This window comes from Leucopleurus acutus (genome assembly GCF_964270905.1).
Source record: "Leucopleurus acutus genome assembly, chromosome: 1".
NCBI lineage: Eukaryota > Metazoa > Chordata > Mammalia > Artiodactyla > Delphinidae > Leucopleurus > Leucopleurus acutus.
This window is the reverse complement of record NC_139142.1, coordinates 122,750,275-122,772,254: the sequence shown is the minus strand read 5'-3', so window position 1 is coordinate 122,772,254 and position 21,980 is coordinate 122,750,275.

The window sequence follows — 21,980 nt, the reverse complement described above, 5'->3', positions numbered from 1 at the left end:
CCAAGAAGTCTGGCTCCAAAGCCTAGACTCTCAACCCCGCAGCCACCTCTTACAGTGTCACAGTATAAGAAGCTCTGGGTTGATATGTGCAGTTTTTGGCAGGAAGTTTCTATCTGGAAGCCAACTGTGAAGCTGCCCCAATTTGGATGCTCCTGTAGTGACTTTTTTTTTTTGAGGATCACCTAGTGCAGAGATTATTAATTTGTACTACCTGAAGGATCTCTCTCACTCTGAATGTTGTAAAAGCCATGAAAAGACTTAGTTGAGAAGATCTAAAACAATACTTAGGGTCAGTTCTGTACATATAAAGGTGAGAAGAGGAGAAACCAAACCACACATGATGTAGACCCAGGAAGTCTTGTGACAGTGTGTCCTTGCTGGGCTCTGTAGTGCTCCAGCCATGGAAGCTACAGGCAGAATCTCATTTCAGCTGGCTAGTTTCAGGGTCCCCAAAGATCCCAAGGACTTACTTATAGGACACATTGCCAGCTCTAACTGCAGGGAGGAACTGAGCTGTCACTGGTATTGCTCTGCCCTCTCTTTTCCATGACCCTGGCCTAGGGTCTGTCTTCCCCAGCCTACCACTTGATGCTGGTGCTCATCTTAACTCTCCATGTTAACTCTGTACTAAGATACTGCACTCGCTTCAACGATCATCTCCTAGAGCCAGGTCTCAGGCCCATCACCTTCTAAGCAAGCTCCTTTCTCTTGTTATTTGATCGGAACCCTCCTCAAAAGACTCAAAGGTCCATGGTGTCCCTGTTCACAATGGCCAGCATGGCCTCATGATACCTACTGGGCACTCCCTAACCATTATTACTGTAAAAGGAGCTAAGGGTTATATCCCATGTTTTCTGTAAGAAACACTAATTTTTGTATGTGGTTTTTAAGAGTGTCTTCAGGAAAACAGAACGTTTATCTCATAAAAGTGGTTCTTAAATTTCAATGAGCATTGGAATCCCTTGATGTCTTTTTAGAATTATAGACCAACCTCACTTTCATCCCCTTCTAGAAAATTCTGTCTCCAAATGATAGAATGCAGGGATTTGTATTGTTTAAAAGGTAGTCACTGATTATACTTCCAGAAAGACTTCTATGTGGTTTTTCCTGGTTTCTACTTCAACATTGGCCCCTGACTGATTAGTCAGTGTCCCTGGGCCCAGAACAGACTGAAAAGATAAAACAACAAAATTTTAACTCTACTTGTTCTTAACACATTACCTACTTCAACCACCCTGAGGAAGCTGAGATCAGAGAAAGCAAATGATTTGCTCAGGTTTTCAAAGTTAGTGGTGGGTCTTCGACTACAACACATACCTCCCACCTAGTTCTTTCCTCTGCCACTTACCACCTTCCTTTCCTCAGGTATTCTGAATACGACAATAGGTGGTAAGAATAATAAAACCTGTATATTTGTATATAAAAAGACACCATTTATTAAAAAATTAGAAAATTCTGAAAAAGCCTGGGCAGATTTTTACATGATTCAAAGAATCACAACTTTTTTAGAACTGTAATACAGGTGTCTATTTGGTATCTAAAACTAGTAGTCTTGATATCTAATCCTAGTTCTACCTGTATAGGAGGTCACTTTAAAAAAATCCATCTGTGCCTAGGTTTCCTTATCTGTCATCACCCCAGACAAACACAGTAAAAACAATTAAATATTATAATCAGCATTCAAAAACTTCAAAGTACAAACATACTCTCACCTTCAACAAATGAAAATGAAAGGTATTCAGGAGAGGAAAACTGAAGTGATTCTTTCCATTACAAAAAGATTTACCATAATTCCCTGAAGAACCTCCCCTAAAAGATCCCAAATACAATCTATCTTATAGAAATGTTCCTTTAGAGCAACTATTCCCAAGATTATGTTTTACATTATGGCAAACTGGAAAGCAAAACTATTCTTCCTGGAAATTTTAGCAACAAGAAAGGCATAGAAACTGTCCTTATATAACAACAAACAGCCAGATGAAAATTATAGAAATTCGGCTATGTATCCAAACAGTTACTATACAATATACCATCATCTAATATTTTAAGAGAATTCAAAAATTCACTTATTTCATTCAGACTGAATTAGAAATAATCACTAAGTGTTCTATGAACAAACCATAGAGCTAGAAACTTTGTTATTTGGAAGACTCGGCAATTAAAGGCCTATCAGGAACCAAATACTTTTAAGTTTGTTGAGTAGATGGGGAAAGAGGACAAGGGTGAATTATTTTTATATAGAAACTAACGTGATACCAGACCCAGAAAGACATAACCATTGCTTAAGAATTATGTGATGAGAAACATATCCAATGACTAAAGGAAAAGAGAGACCAATGTATCACTAAATAAAAAACTTTCTAGTTAACATTGCTTTGCAGACAAGATGCAGAAGGGTCCATCCAGAAGATTAGGATCCCCCAGTAGATCTCAAAGCCTTCTTTAGCTAGTGCTTAACAATTTCCTCCACAGCCTCCTTTCCTAATTCTTCCTCCATCACCTTCCTCCATCATCCCCCTCTCCATTCACCCATCTATCATTCAGCCCCCGTAGGGATCTTAGAGTTTGGAAGAAGTATCAGCTTGTTACAGGAAGATTAGAAACCTCTGTGTAGGGCAATGCTCTCTGTTTAAAACAAAATAGGTTTTGTTATTACAAAGACAATCACAATTATAAAATGGTTTCAGTAATGTTATAAATCATGGCAATTATATTTGCAGGGATTTTGTTTTGCTGTTTCTTGACCGTAAGAAAAAGTTTTAAGGAAATTAAGATTTGGTCAAAACATATGACATTTACTTCATTAGTCAGTGCACTAAATTCACTCTAAATAAATCCCATACTGATCTGACTTTCCCCATGAAAATCTGTACAGTGAACTCCTAGTTTATTATGCCTACTTGAAAAGTGTAATTTAATAAGGCATCCGTACAAATACTTAATTGTGCAATGGCTATCGACAATGCCTTTAAACAGTTGCATATTTGCCAGATTTAGCTAATGGAAGTAGAATTGCCACTTAATGTCTCAGCTTGCTCTGATGGAAAATAAATTGTATCTGACATTCCTTTGGCTTTTAAAGGACATACTTAGATAATATTTACAGTCAAATTTATGTTTTCTTGGGTTATAAAAAAGGATCAAATATGTTCTAAAGGATAATATTTCTTTGTATCTGCTCAGTTTGGAATGCTTTTGCACTCACATGCCTCATTTAGTGAGTGCCTAATCAAAGTCTAAATATCTGAATGGAACGTGGACATTTCAATCAGGCAAACAGCTATTTTAGCTTTCAGCTCAAAGACCCAGATGTGTGGAAGATCAGTTGGTCAGTGAGCTGGACTGTTGACTTTTCATGGAGGTCAGGTAGACAGAATTTACTTCATTAAACCACTTGATACATTAAGTATTGCAGTACCTTCTTCAGGTGTTGTGACTGGGAAGAAGAAAAAGCTAAGAGAATAGATCTAATATTTAAATAGCCATACTTGCCAGGCACTATGAAGTTCAAAAATAGGCAAGTCTTATTACTGATGGTGTTAAAAATCAGGACAACGTTTATCTTGGGAGGTAGTAACTGGAAGCAAGCACAAGGAGATCCTTCAGGCACACTGTGATATTTCATTTCCTGATCAGGGTGAAACTACCATCAGGGTGGTTACCTTGATGTGTTTACACATATACCTGTCTAACCCAAACCACTGTGAAGATAGAGAACATGACCATCACCCCAGAAAGTTCCTTGTGCCCTTTCCAGTCAATACCTGATCCTACCCACACCAGAGGCAATCACTGCTCTGATTTTTTTGCACCATAGATTAGTTTCAGCTGTTCTAGAACTCCAATGAATGGACTCATATAGTAGGTACTCTTTTGTATAAGGCTTCTTTCATTTAGTGTTTTTGAGATTTATCATGTTGCATATATTATTAGTCCATTCCTTTTTATTGCTGAGTAGTATTCCATTGTATGTATATACCACATTTTATTTATCCATTCTCTAATTAATGGACATGAGGGTCATTTCCAGTCTGGGACTACTATGATTAAACCTTCTATGAATATTCTTATACATCTTTTAATAGACATGTTTTTTCATTTCTATTGGAGAAATACCTAGGAGTGGAATTGCTGAGCCCCAGGGTAGTTATAGGGTATTACTATCCTGATTTTAGCATAATATATGATGGATTTTCATACATCCTGTGATAAAGACAGAGAAGTTAGGGATCGTGACAATACAGTTAGGAAAACTTATATCTGAACAAATATCTTTTCTTTTAAAGTGTTGATCAGAATCAAAATCAACAAGAAAAGGCATCTGTAGTGATATGCCGTAGGGCCTAGACCTATTGTAATCCATGTTTTTGTCAGCAAAATTGACGAAGACATTTTAGACATATTCAACAAACATTCATGTTAGATTTACTCAACAAATCTGTAACACACTGAAAGGAATTGTCAATTCAGTCAGTGCAGTAACCATAGTGTTCCTTGAGCATACCATGGACTCTCACCTACAAAATTTTACAGTCTTCCCTCTGCTTGAAAAATATTCTTTCTGGGAGCTGAGGTAACTGTAAGTGCAATGTAGGCCATAACTCTGGCATGAAAAAGAATTTTAAATGCCTAATGCATATTTAGAATTGAAGGAGATACATCAAAGTTGCTACAAGTTCCCCTGGTTTCTACACCAAGACACATCTAGAATATTGTGTCCCATGTGGACACCTCACCCTAGGACAAACAGTAGCAAGCCATGGTAAATCCAGAGGAGAAAGGACTTCCAGAATAAAAGGAAACTGGAGAACTAAAATAAGAAGAAATTAAGAGACACAGGATATCCATCCCTACAAGTCCAGCCCTACCTCATGGAGCCCAAGTCTTGTTCCACCTGAGAAGAATCTTCATAGACACATTATTTCTGGAACTCCCTCCAGCCTTCCTCCATTATTCTTTGGAATACACAACTATGGCACAAGATACAAACCCTTAATAGGATGGGGGAGAAATGAATAGGACATTAAATGATTGCATGAATTTATTGTACTCACAAGGAAATTTTGTGATTTTGTAAACTTTTTATTTGGTTTTGGGGAAAATAATTGTAATTAAATGTCCTTTATGTTTTAATTCTGTAAGATCCAAATGAGTAAATATTTATGAAAGCAAGTTCAAAACACTTTTAATTGTATGAAGAGGCACCAAAATACAAGCAAAAATTCAGAGAAGACATTTTAAGAACTTTCTCTGGAAGGAATATATACCATGCAGTGTAGTATCTGAGGTCTATTTGGTAAATTCCCTTCACCAGCTCTGATGTGTTTAGTTCAATGTGACTTTTTACAAACCATGCACTATTGTACTCTCAAGCCAAGAGCTGAGTGAGAAAAGTTGGTTTTGCTCTGAACCCTCATGACTCCAAACTTGGTTTTGGTCTAATATTGAAGAATTGAATCTATTTGAATTTTAGACTTATATTTGGGATCATATTTCTCTACAACAAGTCCAGACAGCTTTCGCCAAGTTTTTAATGAAGAAAGGGAAGCTAGCAGCTCTTTCTCTGCACCATCCCATGTATGTTTCTCACTCCTCTCACCTTCCCATATACCACAGTAACAAAGGGGAAGATGTGAATTATAAAGGCTCAAAGTCTGTTCCTTTCAGATAATTATAATATGGGAAATGCATAAAGAAGAAGGTGTGTTACTCACATGGTTTCACATTCTATATGCCCAAGTATGCAATAAAATTTCACATAAAAGAAAAACTGATCACCCTAGAGTTAAAAGGCCATTTCAACAAAATGCTTGAGTAAGGCATTTCAAAGTTAATAATATTCTAGACAAAGCCTCTAGAATTGGTTAGCTCAACTATTCCAAGTAGTAAGGTAATGAAACTAACGCCTTTGATCTAGCTGCCGTATCTGCCTACAGTCTTCAGAATGTTCTGGGCTCCACACAGCTCACCTAACTCTGACGAGCCTTCTTATCTAAAGCATGACACTAGACACCAAGGAATATCAAAGAAGACTCAACAAAGGTAATTACTGTTCCTGACAAACTGACTCATAGCCCCTGCTTAGCTTGATGGAGGGTCTAACACACTGTGTTCTGATACACAGTTTTATTGATTTGTGTACAAAAACTGACAGAACATCCAATGGCCTATATTCATTCATTAGTTCATTTATTCATTCATTCTACAAATACTTTTTGAGTACTAACAATATGCCAATATATGCTATACTAGACACTGACTATACATTTTTTAGTCAGTTAGGACAAAACTCTGAGCAACAAATAAAAGCCCTTTACTGCTTATCCAGTTTTATTTTAGAGACAGGTTTTAGATAAATAGGTTCTTTTGTTTCCAGGATAACACACTCAAATACTTCAGAAAAATGGAGATTAACTCTGATATACAGAATCTGAAACTGATAAGTTTTTGAAAACCAGGGTGGCTTTGAGGACCAGCCATTCTTACCATCTCTTTCTGGAAACATGAGCCTCTGCTTCTTCATAAATGTGATGCATTCCCCCTCTCTCTGTTGGCCCAGATCCCCTCCCCACTCATTGTTCTTGCTCCCTCACAACTTTTCTGTGTGACCACCATGCTACATTGCAAGACATCAACTTTGCTAAGACTAGGAGCTGCATTTCTCAAAACCTCCTTTCATGTGTGGGTCTGATTGAGAACTGATCAAAAGGGGAACCTGTATAAGAGTCGGAAGGAAGAAGTGAAATAGAATCCATTGCTCTTGGGGGCCCATCACAGCCAGACATCGTGCAGGGGTGCTGGTGGGATCCAGCATGCTCTTGATCTCCTCTGCAACACATCTAGTTCATATTTCCAACTGCTGATCCTGCTGACCAACAGCAGTCCAGAGAGTCCTCCTACCATGAACTTGGCTGAGGGGCCACAAACTTCCCCAGAGTGGCTTTTCCATAGACCTCTCCACAAACTGCCCTGTATAGCCCACTCTACAGCCAGATGTGCTTATTCTCTCTGATTTCCCTGAAAGTCTTGACTTGTCTGCCCTTACCAGTGCTTCAGAGGACTGTTTAGTGACTGTTTTCCCCTTCCAGACTTCACTTTCTCAGTCCCTCCCACACTTGTGTGAGATCCAGTTCCTATGATAAATCCCTTATTTCAATAATACTTGTCATAGCTCTGCCGCAGTGTCCATGTTTTCTGGATCACATTCCCAAGAGCAAGAATTTTACTATTCCAACTCACTTGTTATGCTGGGGCTGTATCCTCAAGACTAGAGTTTCCGATTCAGTACTTCTACGGGAAATTCTTACTGTTTGTATTTTTGAAAATCTGTGTATGTGATTCTGTTACGCAACCCTACTGGGAACCACAAATTTAAAAGTCACAAGAAAGAAAATTAAAAGTAAAATCCAAGAGGATTTTACAATTTAACATATGTCCTCATGGCTGAGAATGTCTGCAAAGTTAAAAAAAAAAAAAAAAAAAAGAAAGAAAGAAAACCTGCATAGCCAGGTAGCAAACCTACACTGCAACTTTATAAACTCCAACTAATAATAATAATAATAATGTCCAAGCCCTTTTAAGGATACAGATTGTAAAACAGAGAAATCAGACATCAAGAAACAAGAGTGGGTAAATTCAGACCCAGGCAGCAAAGGAGAAAGCCAATCCAGGGTAAGCCATGTATGTTTTGAGAAGGGCAATTGAAAGTCACTGAAAAGGAGAGACAAACCAAGATGCTCTTAATTTCTCTTCTTCAAGTCTGCGTTAATGTCAAGGCTCATGGAAGAAGAATTAAAACAGTTTGAGTCCTCAAGAACAAGGAAGAGGGGGCTTCCCTGGTGGCACAGTGGTTAAGAATCCACCCGCCAATGCAGGGGACACGGGTTTAAGTCCTGGTCCAGGAAGATCCCACATGCCGCAGAGCAACTAAGCCCGTGCACCAGAACTACTGAGCCTGCACTCTAGAGCTCATGAGCCACAACTACTGAGCCCGCGTGCCACAACTAATGAAGCCTGCACGCTTAGAGCCTGTGCTCCACAACAAGAGAAGCCACTGCAATGAGAAGCCCATGAACCCCAACGAAGAGTAGCCCCTGCTCGCTGCAACTAGAGAAAGCCTGTGAGCAGCAACAAACACCCAACGCAGCCAAAAATAAATATTAAAAAAAAAGAAAAGAACAAGGAAGAGGAATGTAGGACACTCCTGACCACTGGAAACAAACTGGACAACCTTCCTTCAGAAATGGAGGAAAACCTAAGATGATATTCATTCTTCAGAGTGAAAAAATGATCAGAGATAAATTTAAAAGGGAGCATGCACTTTTGGGACTCTTGTTTTGCAGGGTTTCTAAGTATATAAGAAATTAATATTTTTGTATAATGAAGATGAATAGACCATGTGATTTGGCCCTCCTTCTCCTTATCTGGACTAAAGGACATCAATATATTTTAGCTCAAGAACAGATACCACAGTTCACCTGGTGCCAGATAACCACAGTGGGTATTTAATTCACTCCTGTGCAGTTAGACCCCCATCCACTAAAACAACACATAGCAAATTTTACAAATAACAGCTATTATAGCCAAAGTATACGATAGCTTAGCAGACTTCAGCTAACTTCATTTTTTACACAATTACATGCAATTGATAACTGAAGGTGAAAATTAGATTGTTTAGGATTTCCCTGGTGGTGCAGTTGTTAAGAATACACCTGCTAATGCAGGGGACACGGGTTCGAGCCCTGGTCTGGGAAGATCCCACATGCCACATGGCAACTAAGCCTGTGCGCCACGACTACTGAGCCTGCGCTCTAGAGCCCGGGAACCCCAAGTACTGAAGCCCACGCACCTAGAGACTGTGCTCCACAACAAGGGAAGCCACCACAATGAGAAGCCCATGCACCGCAACAAAGAGTAGCCCCCGCTCACCGCAACTAGAGAAAGCCTGTGCACAGCAACAAAGACCCAACGCAGCGAAAAAATTAATTAATTAATTAAAAAATAAAATAAAATAAAAATTTTTAAAAATTAGATTGTTTACATATCTAAAAGAAAGGTCTTTTTCAAACATTTCTTACTTTCATATTACATTATGCTTCCAGATACACAGACAGGATAAATTTTATCCTTAGTATGCTAAAGGGCATTTTTTTAATTCAATAATACTCCAGAAAGATCAAAAGTACCAAGTGTTTACATAATTGAGTTAAACAACTGTTATTAAATCGGTGGCAAAGGTTATCTTTTTCGATAAGAGGTAGTTTGGATAAATACTAAAACTATTTCAAATTCCCATGGAGTCTCCACCAATAGTTAAACTTCCATTCCTGTAACTAAGAAATGCCCGAGGGGATTATAACAATTTTCTCTTTCTCCTTCTGTTTTGTTAAAAACTAATAATAAAAAGAAAATCACAACAAGGAGTAATGAAAAGCTACAGAATGAGGTCGCATGTACACACTGTAAGAAGGCAGGGTTTATGAGGATCTTCTTATTCCAATAGGAGATTGTTCAAAGTGCTGGATTCTGTTGTAAATAATATTGGAATGAGACAGGTTTAAAGTGGCAAAATTTCATCCTAATTCAGAAGATCAGAACATGAAATGAACCAGTCAGGAAATCTGATGGGGGTTAAGGAAGGATAAAAGGAACAGAGGAAAAAAAATACATATTTTTAGGCCAAGTTTATACGTCAAAATAAATAAGGGAGAACAATTATTCTGGGACATCCATTATTGTGGGTAATAGACACAATCAAGATAATTTAAATCAATCATTTTTCAACCTGAATTTCTTTTATTCGGCTAACTGGACTAACTATCCTGATCACAAATTCACAGAGTGACTGATTCAGAAAAGCCATCTGGGATAATTTACTCCCTTCTTTTCATTTTACAAGATGAAATTAAACTCAGAAAAGTGGTTTCCCAACAGTTACCCAGTTACTGATAGGCAGAACTGGGTTTAGAACCCAGACCTCTAGACCAATGCTCTTTATGCTACACTCCCGGTCCTCTTCTGCAAAGAAAAACAACAGCTAACAATTACTGAGGACATACTATACACCAATAACTACATAGCTGCTCTTTTCATCCTCTACAATAAGACTTAGGGTCTGTTACTGTCCCCACTTTACAAATGAAGAAACTAAGGCTTTGATTATGTAATTTACCCAAAGATATGTAGCTAAAATAAGTATTGTTTATATACTCTAAAAATAAGTCAGGATCCCTAAATTATGAGTTATTTACAGCTGGTCAACATTGAGAAGATTTCTGACCTTGAGGGTTATTGAAAAATCAGCTTAATTTCCAAAAGAGTCTGTCAGTTAAACTTGATATCTAATGTGTTGTCTGTAATCCTCAAAGCACAGGACTAAGTAACACAAGAAGTACACCTACCATATGTATGAATTAGGGCCTCCTATGTCCTGTGAATAAGATGTAGCTCCTTCTCAAAGAGCTCAAGATCTAGCAGTAGAAAATTAGATAATTTTATAAAGACCAAGTGCCATACAAAGCAACACAGAATCTCTTAAGACATACAGCTAAACCCTATGAGGATTAAATAAGAAAGGATCACAATCCTAAGAACATCTACTCCGTAGAAGTTATTTTCTTTTTGTTTCATTTTGTGTTTTTTAATATAATGACCTTTTAAAAAATGATGTTGACTCATTATTTTTTTAAATCAAGCTATATTGGAAAACATTTAAAATTTACCTAACATCTTACCACCAAGATATATCTATTTTCCATTAAACTTGAGTGAAAATTATTATAGCCATTAATACATAGACAAACAGAAACAGATGAGAGATAGATAGATAGATAAATTGTACCTGACTTTAATCAAAGAAAAAGAACCTGAATTGAAATCAAGGAAATTGCTAGACTCAGTTAAACATTTCTTCATCACCTTCTAAAGAATCGTCTACAGTTTTAAGGGTTTGGAGCCATCATAGTTTGTTTTTTATTGCATTTCAACTTTACACAGTAATTATTGACTTTTTGTTTTGAAAGTGCTCAACAGTCACATATGGATAGTAGCTGCCCTAATAGCATAGAGGATATTTATCTTAGAAAAGTTCTACTGGAAAGCACAGTTTGGGAAAATTATTTCTGATGTTTTCACAAAATTTTATTGACATAAATGAATGTTACGTGAACAGTGCCCAATTTTAGAGGTTTCACAGATTAAGATACATTTTTGTATGTCACATTCCTCAGATCTTGGTTGTTTTTTGTTTTGTTTTGTTTTTCTTTTTCTCATTCAACTCAAGTATTTCTTCAAGGGATTATATCAAAAAGGTTGCAAGGTCCCCATACTTCTGAGAACTTGGGTGTCTGAAATGTCTTTCCATTGCCTTCGCATGTGAATGTGAGCATGGCTGGATATAGAATTCTGGGATCAATGTCTTTTTCACCCAAAACTTAGTAGACATTGCTCCATTTCTTTGGGAAAACCTGATGCCAGACTTGCCTTATTAGACAGCCTGTTTTTAATTCCTATGTTCTTATAGAAACATTTTACTTCCTTTAAATTAAAAAACTTCACCAGGATATATCTCACAGGGGTTCTCTTCATAAATTTTGCCTGGTAGTTGGGAAGCATACTTAATCCAAACATTCATGTCTTTTTTCAACACATAATTTTCTTCTACTAATTTTCAGTGCACTTCCTCCATCTGTTCTGTTCCATTTATCTAGAATCCCTATTACATGTATATAGAAACGCTGGGATTCATTCTTCATGTGGTTATCTATTCTATGTCCCTATTTAATCGTATCCTTTCACCAAATTCTTGGAAAATTTTTTGGACTTACCTTTCATCTTCACTCATTATGTATCTTATTGTTAATTATAACAAATCTTCACTTCACATCTTCCTTTGTATTTTCATTTTGTCACTTACGGGTTTTTTAATTGTCTTAAAGCAATCTTCTCTGATTGACTATTATCACCTTTTGAAAATATCATTGTTAAATTTCACTGATAATAAAAATTAGAGATTTTCTAAAGTTTTCTCTTATTTTTTTTTCTTTCTATAGCTTTGTTTACTGAGGGGTAATTGCTCTGTTCCCAATCATTTATTGGCTTTGGAGTTAAAACTAGGTTCAAATCTCTTTTCTGCTACTTACTTGAACAAGTTCTTTAACCTCAGAGGGAACTCTGTTCACTTTAGTGTGATCTATGTATAATTCCCAGATTTTAGGATTGTTTTAAGGATTAGAAGAGTCAATTTATGTCAAGGGCTTGGCACACAGCTAGTGCTCAATAAATGTTAGCTATTTATTACTAGATCCTTTGATGTACACAGTTATTTCCTCAATTTGTTCATTCTTTAGACATAAGAACATATGCTTGTCTTGGGAGTTGAGATGGAGTCTGGCAGACATGCTGCTGGCTTCTATTTGCATGTTTCACACGAGATGAAGGAATGAGGGAAAACTTTAGAAATCCTATCATTTTTACTTTGCTAGATCACCAGTCCAGTTGCCAGTAGAAAGGAGACAGCTATACTCCAGCACTAGGTAAAAGAGTCTTCTCTGTTTGTTAAGATAGTTCGAAGGTTGTTAATACAGAGTCCCCACTCTCCACTGGCATTCCTTCCCACTCGAGCAGGGCCAATTAGAACTGAATGTACATAGTCCAGTCCACAGTACTTCACTCTGTTTGGACCCTAGCACATCATGCCTTTCCCCAAGGTGCTCTTATGATCGAGACCCTTAACAACTGCTTCAAGGCCCGCAGTCTCTACCACTGTAAGATACGTGTTCCAGTGGCATCTACTGAAGGGTTCCTTCCAGTTGTTTCCCAGGCCAATCGCAGATTAATTCTCTTTCCCCTCGATTCAGTAATCCCAGCCTGGCTTGAAGAAACTCCTTAAAGTTTCCAGCCTTTCCCTTACTTCACACACACTGCCATTTCCAGATTCGTTCATCCATTTCCATGGAAATTTGGGACTGGAGGAATTAAATAACAGATTCATCTTAAACATCTTGGTTTTTAACCATAATCTTGCAAGCGTGTAAGTGGAAAAAGAGACAAATAATGACGTTGATATTGATCTTGTTTATAGGAACTACAGCCAAAAAAGTTGATTGTGGCTATGTCATTATGCAGCATTGCCTTTGCTTCAATCAAAACAATGTCTAAATTCTGCCTGGGGCAAATTATTTCCCTAAAGCAAGCTGTCCACTCACAGAGTCATGGTTGGTTAAAAGTCAGCACAGTGTAGGCCAACTCCAATTTTTATTCTTTTTTCAGGATATACGCTGGTATCTAAAAGCAAGCCGTTGAGATGAACTGGTCAGCACCAGTGGAAACATAAGAGGCTTTCTTCGCAGCCAAGCTAGGCCGCCTGGCAATATGTTCCAGTAAACTGTGAGGTTTGAACTGATCTGTTCTGTCATAAGGCAAGAGGTTTCCAGCTGATCTGTTTGCTGATCTGGTGAATTACTCTCATGTAAACAAGAGAAACACCATAGAGAGATACTGCTGTAGCTACCCACTTACAAACACAACCTGCCTACAACTAGTGAGCATGCTCAGCCCAGACTGCATCAATTTTTTATTAGAGAATTAAAGAGGCAGGCATGAGAGGGAAGACAAGAGGGAGACTTTACAAAAGTGACTGAGCCTGAAAAAGAAAAAGGCACAGCAGAGTGCAGGGCAGAGATGGAAGATTAGGGCGGGGATGAAACGTGGGGGCAGCAGTTGCAGAGATCAGACGTGCCCTTAGACAAACTCTTTTATTCCTGATCAATTCTCCCTGTGCCTTCTCTGCAGGGCAAACTCACTCCTCTCCATGGACGCCCAGAGAGTCCTGGAGTTATTTATAAAGCTAGTGAAAGTAAGTTCATGGTTGTTGCTAGGACGTCCCATTTAAGTGGCTACATTCTGATCATCCTATCACTGAGACAGATGACCCTCACTTCGTCAACCATGTACCTGCCTTCTCAAAGTATTTCAGTACAGGTCGCAAAGCTAATGCCAACAGAGTGGAAGACAAAGAGGACCCAGGGCAAGAACAGGGCAGGGGGACACTCTCACCCTATGTCAGCCTTGGCTCAGCCTCGGCTCAAATCAGATTTTCTGTTGTTGGATCACGTAAGAAGACAGAAAAACTTGATGATAAAGCTCTTTGCTGGAGCCCAGGTCTGGTCATTCAAGCATCAGCTCGGGTCCCACAGATACGTACAGAAGGAGCATGGGATTCATATTCAGAGCTCTTCAGGCAAGGCCACTATCTGACTCTTTCAAGATATGTGTGGCATCCAGGGAGCTACTCAGGCAATAAATAACCTACAAAGCCCACTGGTATGAAGGGCATTGTGAGAGAGAGACTGATGATTCATGCCCCATCACCTTGTTTCAAAATTCCAATTGAAAGAAGATAGCTATAATTCTCCAGTTATGTGCAACATAGCTGGGTGAAAACCATGGATTTCAATGTGACTAGCTATTATAACTGAACATGTTCAACTGGGCAAATATATTCAAGTCATAACACTAAGAAGCACATCATTATTCTTAAAAGAAATATTTCCCGTGGACAGTAAAGGCTCATCATAAATGCATTTAACTCAAATTACATTATATGAGTTAGGGAGAGAGAAACCATCATTTAGTGGTGCATTCTGCTTGAAAACACACTCCTATTAGGAATGAGATGGGAGATGTAAACTCACTGTTCCCTCCATTGACTAGGGGACCACACACACACACACACACACACAAAACCATCCTATAGTGGTGTGTGGACGATTTTAGGGCCATTCATTTGGGAAAATTTTGACCACCTACCATTGTCACCTCCTGTGCAGACTCTATACCTAAACTCATTCTAATAGGGTTTGAGTGATTAGAAACCTGGCTCAGAACAGCTTATTGCAAGGTGTCTCAAACTTTCATGAATCAGCTAAGCACCTAGGGATCTTGTTAAAGTGTAGGTTCTGCTTTAGTAGGTCTGGCATGGGACCCAGGTTTCTGCATTTCTAACAAACTCCCAGGCAATGTGGATGCTCCTGGACCACAAAACCACACTTTAAGTACAAGGTGCTTACTACAAGGATTTAGATAGACAACATTCAACATTCAGCAAATATTTACTGAGTGCCTACCACATGCGAAGCATTATGCTATTTGCTGATGACAGAGGCAAGACGCTGTTCCTCATTCTCAATGCATTAGCAGTGTAGTTTGATGTAAGTAACAATCGAAATACTGCATGAAATAGAAATCTGCCCCTAAAAATGTATGCCTTAAAATAACCCTTAACTCTAACATGGGTATAGTGCCTTACCACTTACAAAGCATTTTTTTAAATCATGTCCCACTTAATGCCTCAAACACAGGATCCCACCCTTCCCTCAGTTGTAACAGTTTTTAATGTTGGCATTGCTGCATACATACTCCCAGTGGTGAGAAGGATTTCCTCACTACCCCATTTCATAGATCGTTGAATACTAAAAATAGATTAAATAAAAGCTATTCAGTTATGCACCTATTGCATGCACACACATGTATGACCCAATAAATAAAGCAAATTTTGATTTTTCATAACCCATGTACAGTAGCAAAAAGCCCAAAAGGACACCTCTTTTTTTTCTAGTATGGGGTTCTCTGCTGACTAGCTGTGTAACCACATGCAAGTTAGTTAACCTCTGAGGACCTCAATTTCCTCATCTTTAAGTAAGGAGCTGGACCAGGCGACCTCTGAGAGCCCTTCCAGCTCTACAATCCTATGATTCTATGACCCGCCCACCTTGAATTTGCTATTATCTGTGTTTTAGATCCCAAAGACAGATCTTTTCAACAGCATCAGCACAACCACACCTCCCCTCGAGCCTTAGCTATGCTGGTTCACACAGCAAAGCTTTGAAATTCCCAAATACTGTAAGCTCAGGCCTGCCTGAGCTGCATGGAGTGCTACTCCACAATTCAAGTAGTCAGCTATTGACTGGTGGCAATCTATATCTGCATTAAAATAGGGAGTTTTGGATTAATGTGGAGCTGAAAGCCCGACTGAGGCTCTTTGCTGCCAGCCTGTCTCTGTAATTGCAGCATGGATTTCACCAACCACAAAGGGCAAAATGAATGTGATCATCCGCAGCAGTCGATAGCCCATCGATTTTTTCTTTTGACTCTATGATTCACACAAATATTGAAGCTCATTTTTTAAGCAAGGAGCCTTATTAATCTACATTCTTCAAAATTAGTGGCCCCTTCAATGAGGTGAAGTCTGAAGGTTACTTAATATGCAAGACATGAGTAGATTAGTCACACTAAATTATTTTAAATTCTTTTTCACATACACATGCACACACACACACTCATGCCCTCATTTTTATTTAAAATTCGCATTCCATGTAGACAGTGGAACTTTGTGTTCATTATCATGCATCTGATTGTGTAGGAATGATTAGGAAGGAAATGTTGCAAAGCTCATTCTGGTCCATGGTCACTGTTTTCTTGGTTAGGTGTCGTTTTACACTCACCCCTAAGATTATAAACAGAATGTGTACAACAACACCTGTGGTTCCTAAAATGGAAGAGTGATCCAGGGTCATTTCTTCCCCAAACAGAGGCTATTAATCTGCAGTAACAAATACACTTTAAGGCGGAGAAACAAAGGCAGCTCCTGCAGAGTTCAATCGTGGTCGCTCCAAACCATACCAGTTCTTTTAATTTCTTGTGATGCATTTTCCATTTTATGTTGCTGCTGGTTGTTATGTTCTCTGATATTTCTTTAGTCTATTGCCTCCTGAATTTGGCTGGAAATTCAGACTCTGAATGGTTTGAAACCACACGCGTCAGATTTGTTTCTGTGTGGTTTGTTGTAAAAATGCAGTGGCCTCCTCTCTTCTAATACCTCTAGCTTTCGAGAATAATCAATAATGATAAAAATTGGTTATCAAATCCCATCAGCTTTTTTCCTTAAGAAAATTTCCTAAATTTTGTTCCTACTCTCAACCCCAATTTTAAATGAGCTTTCTCAGTTGCAAGCACCAGAATATAATTTGGTTTACTTCAGGCAAAGAGGATTTGGGGGATAACATGTAGAAATGAAGATGATGAGAATCTTGACCATGGAGATTTGGCTCAAAGCAAGGTTCAAAGTGGTCAGAACTTGCTTGGGGAATGTGAAGTTCATTCAGGATCCAATATGCTTCTAGAAACCAAGGTATCTAGCCATCAAGAATTTATTGATCACAGCCCTACTGTTCTACCACACAGTGATTCTGCTTCTCTCTATGTCCTCTCAACTTTCACTATGACTTCTATCTAATTCTTTCTCTATTTCTCAAGTTCCTCAAGTCACAAGGTCTAATTCTACTGCCACCATTGGTCATGGCTTTTGTGCCAGACTACCCCACTGACTACTAGCCAAGTCTATAGACAGGCTATTCTTAGATTAAGCACCCATTCTTTTTTTTAATCACTTGATTGAGGTATGATTAACATACAAAAAAGTACTTATTTAATTAATACCACTTGATGAGATCAGAAATATGTATACATCCATGAAACCATCACCACAATCTATGCCATAAACATACCCATCACCACCAAAAGTGTCCTCTCACCTTCTTTATTATTATTATTTGTGTATGTGATAAGAACATTTAACATAAGATCTACTCTCCTACCAAATGTTTAAGTACACAATACAATATTATTAACTATAGGCACTATGCTGTACAGATCTCTAGGACCTTTTCATCTTGCATGACTGAAAGTTTATACCCTTTGACTAATAACTCCCCATTTCCCACTTCCCCCAACACCTAATAACCACCATTCTACTCTGCTTCTCTCAGTTTGACTATTTTAGATTCCTCTTATAAGCAGTATCATGTAGTATTTGTCCTTCTATGTCTAGCCTATTTCACTCTGCATGTCCTCTAGGTTCATCCATGTTGTCACAAATGTTAAGCATCTATTCTTGATCTAACAGATAACTATCTGTATCAACTTGATGCTTTATGTGAAAGAGGGTTGTAGCCGGAATCCTATAAAAGGAAAATATAAGCAAGGTAGCATATTGAGGCTTGTCCTACCATCATGCTCATGGCCTCTGTTGAATTCAAAACCACACCATTACCTACCTACACCTTTGCAGTAATTTCCTTACTAGGAAATCAAGGCCTAAAGTCTATCCCATTTAATCCATTCTTAATAGTGGTGACCTTGGGAAAGTCTCTAACCTCTCTGAGCCTTAGTTTCCTTATATATCTCATCTATTAAATGGGTTTAATAGTTGAGAGGACTTGTAGAAGAATGCATATAAAGTACTTGGTCATTTTTATCACTGTCCTATGAATATCCTACCTTGGTTCTAAGAATTATATTTGTTTAAAAGAATCTTTCTCCCACAAGAATGTGGGCTTCTTAAGGTCAGGATCAAGTCTCTTCACCTCTTTAGCCCCTAGTCCCTGGCCCAGAGCCTAGCATGATCACCCACTCAAGATACATTAATAAATGAAAGCATCATTCAAGTCCCAGAGAATCCCATAGCAAGCCTAAGATGAAAAGATTAAACCCATGTTTCCTTTACAAATCAAATTTTCTTAATTTTCTTTATAACAAAATGAATTTTTACCTTTGTGTAAGACAGTCTAAACTGAGAAGATTGGTTATGCATCCCTCTGTGCTAGGAAAATGGAATGGGACCCCTCATAAAGAGAGTACTCAGCTACAAAACTGTCTCATGTCTCCTAACATCACAGAATCCCAAAACCAAAGGGACCCCAGAAATGATATCTCCCAACCCTTTATCTTAAAAATAAAAGCCTGAGGCTCAGACAGGGGACATGACACACATGACTTCACAGGTGTGCTAAGAACATGGGTAAAAACCAAAGTCATGTGTGTAGACTCCCACAGATGTGTTCTACCAATGACTGGGGCATTTCCCTGCACAGAGTGAGGTCATGCATCCTGTACAGAGTGACCACTTACTCAACGTGCTTTAAATGGGCCTAAAGAACAGTCTCTGGGTAGACAACTCTACTCACATCTAGTGAAGTAAAGATACCACATATTTCCTCTCAGAAAAAGTGAGTGTGGATTCAAGGCAGGTTTCTTCCTTCTATCACTGGCCTGGAAATATGAAATCCTAGGTTTGCACTGTGGCTCACTTGCCTTCTTTGGATTCTACTTTCTGCATCTGTAAAATGAGAAGGTTGGGCTTGGTCACTGGTTTTCAAACTAGGTTGCTCAGAGCCCTTGAGTTCCATAGGAATGCCCCAGGGTCTGCCTCAGGAGTGAGAGGAAGGAGGCCCAATTAGGGCCCAAGTTTTTCCCATCCTTTTTTAGCATTTTGTTCATTTCTCAAAATTGGACATTTAAAAATTTCTAACTAATTTTCAGTCAAATATATCTCTACTGGTTTGGAAATGTTTTGATTATATAACTATTGACTATTGCTCAAATTTAATTTCTTGACAGAAATAGGGCAAATGAATGGTTCCAATGTTACCAACTACTAGATGGTATATTGGTAGTTTTACTGTACCCAAAAAGGACTGTAAGGCCATAACACAAAGTTATAAGGATTCTTCAAAGTTCACAAAACTGAACCACAACCCCTTAAAATTCCTGAATATGGATAATAATGCTTAAAAGTATGTATGATATTGTAATATCATCTACTTGGAGCACAAAATTTTGTCAAAATACAAAAATTCCAATGAAATGAAATTTTCATTTTGTTGTCCCCATGGTCAGTCTTAACCAATTAGTTACTTTGTCCAATACGTTTTCAACTAGTCCATTTTTTACCAAATTGTCTGCTTAGGGATAGCCACAGTCTTTCGTTTCTAGCCCTAGAGAAAAACTAACATGGAATTAATGGGAGTTTGTCCAGGACTCAAGGCTTCCTTCTCCCTTAACAATTCTCACTCCATCACTAAGAAGTCATCAAGATAGTCAGATATAGCTGGTGTATCACCTTAGTTCATTCATTTATTTATTCAGGGATTTAAATGGACCAGGTACAAAGTTGAAAAAGACAAGGTCTTTGCTCAATAAGCAGACAGGCACATAAGTCATTAAGATATCCTGGGATAAGTGATAGTATATATAGTCTACCAGGGACTAAGTGTGAAGGAAACAGTAGGATATAAGATGGTCAAAAAGAAAGATCAGAGGAGAGAGCTATCTAACACTTGCAGGTTGCAGAGGAATTCACAGAGTCAGGCAATACCCTAGTGGGATCAGGTAAGGAGGGAAGTTGTGTCTGCAGAAGAAAGTTCTTGAAGAAGGGGACCTAGAAGTTATTCCAGGCATATAGATTACCTGTTCAGAGTTATGTAAGGGTGTGGTGTTTCCAGGGAATCTCCAGTAATTCAGAATGGCAGTAAGCATGGTTCCCATTGAGAAAGGAAAGATGAGATGGATCAGGTAATAAGGTGGAAAGGTGATGAGCAGTCAGGGAAATGCAAAGGGTTCCTGAAAGCATCATGAGAGAGGCTCTATGAGAAGACTGGGTGGAGAGAGGGAAAGAAGTGGCCTGGACAATTACATTCCACAGAAGAGACAGGAACACTAGAGAAATTCTTTAAAGACAGATGATTCTATATAGCAAAATAAAAAATGTCACTGTAAAGCGTGCAAGAATAAAAGCCCAAACACAAGTAGGTCACTCTGGAATCAGAGTAATGAAGAGCTGGGAATGAGGAAAGGGCAGGGAAATGTCAAGTCAGCAAATAGAGATCGTGAACTCCCTCCAGAAGACAGAGCTCAGAGTAGGTAACAAAATAACTCAAACTCTAAAATAAATTTACTATGCTTAGGGTTCTATCTTAGACCTAATCAAGTGCTCTTCGACCTGCCCCAGGAAACATCATGATCCCATAAAGGACAAGGCAGCCAAAAGCTGAAGATAGCTGGCTAAGGAAAGGGATTGAATGGGAAACAAAGGGTGAAGCCTTTCTTTAGTATCCCAGGAAAGAAAAAATAATCACAGATACCAAAAGCAAAAACAACAACAACAAAAAAAAACTCTCCACCCCATATTTTCCATTCAGTTCCTTACTTAGCCAGGAAAAGGTCAAGAATTTTAATTGCAATGGATAAGAGTGCCATAGGAAAGCCAAAACATGATCCAAAAGGGAAACTCCTCTAGGTATCTTGTCCAAGAAAGTGGTCACCTACAGGTATAAATTCAGAAATTGCAGAAAGATCCCCTTCCCTAGCCACCCTCTGTAGCTGTCTCTCCCAAATTACACCCACACACCACCATCCCCAAAAGAAAAACATCGCTGATACCTGAAATTCCCATAATTATCACTCCATTCGTTTGTCTGAATTTAACAGGGGCTTTTTCACAGTTAAACTGTGAACAACCTGTGGGTGGAGGAATTGGAGGAAGGTGCTCAAAATGTACAAATTTCCAGTTACAAGACAAGTAAGTACTAGATATGTAATGCACAACATGATGACGATAGTTAACATGCTGTATGATATATGGGGAAACGGTTAAGAGAGTAGGTCCTAAGAATCCTCACCACAAGGAGAATTTTTTTTCTTTTTATTATATCTATATGAGATAATGGATGTTAACTAAACCTATTGTGATAATCATTTCACAACATATGTAAGTCAAATCATCATGCTGTACACCTTAAGCTCATACAGTGATGTATGTCAACTATTTCACAATAAAACTAGAAAAAAATGTTTTTAATGTGATCATCCTGAAGGATGGAGGGACACATAAAGAATTTTGTCTATTAATGTACATTACTGGAAATACTGTATTGTTTTTCAGGATCAGCAGAAGTGGATAGGAAGGACGTTGTACATTTCCTCACCAGACAGAATGGTTGCCCCTGCAAAGGTGGGATAAAGACTTCTGTTCTACTGAGGAAGAGTTTTTCCAGGGGTAGCTGGTTATCAAAGTGCAACACTGTCATGGTTCTGCCTTGAGGTGTCTTTGGTCCTGTCTCTGTGGCAAGGATGACCAAGAGTCC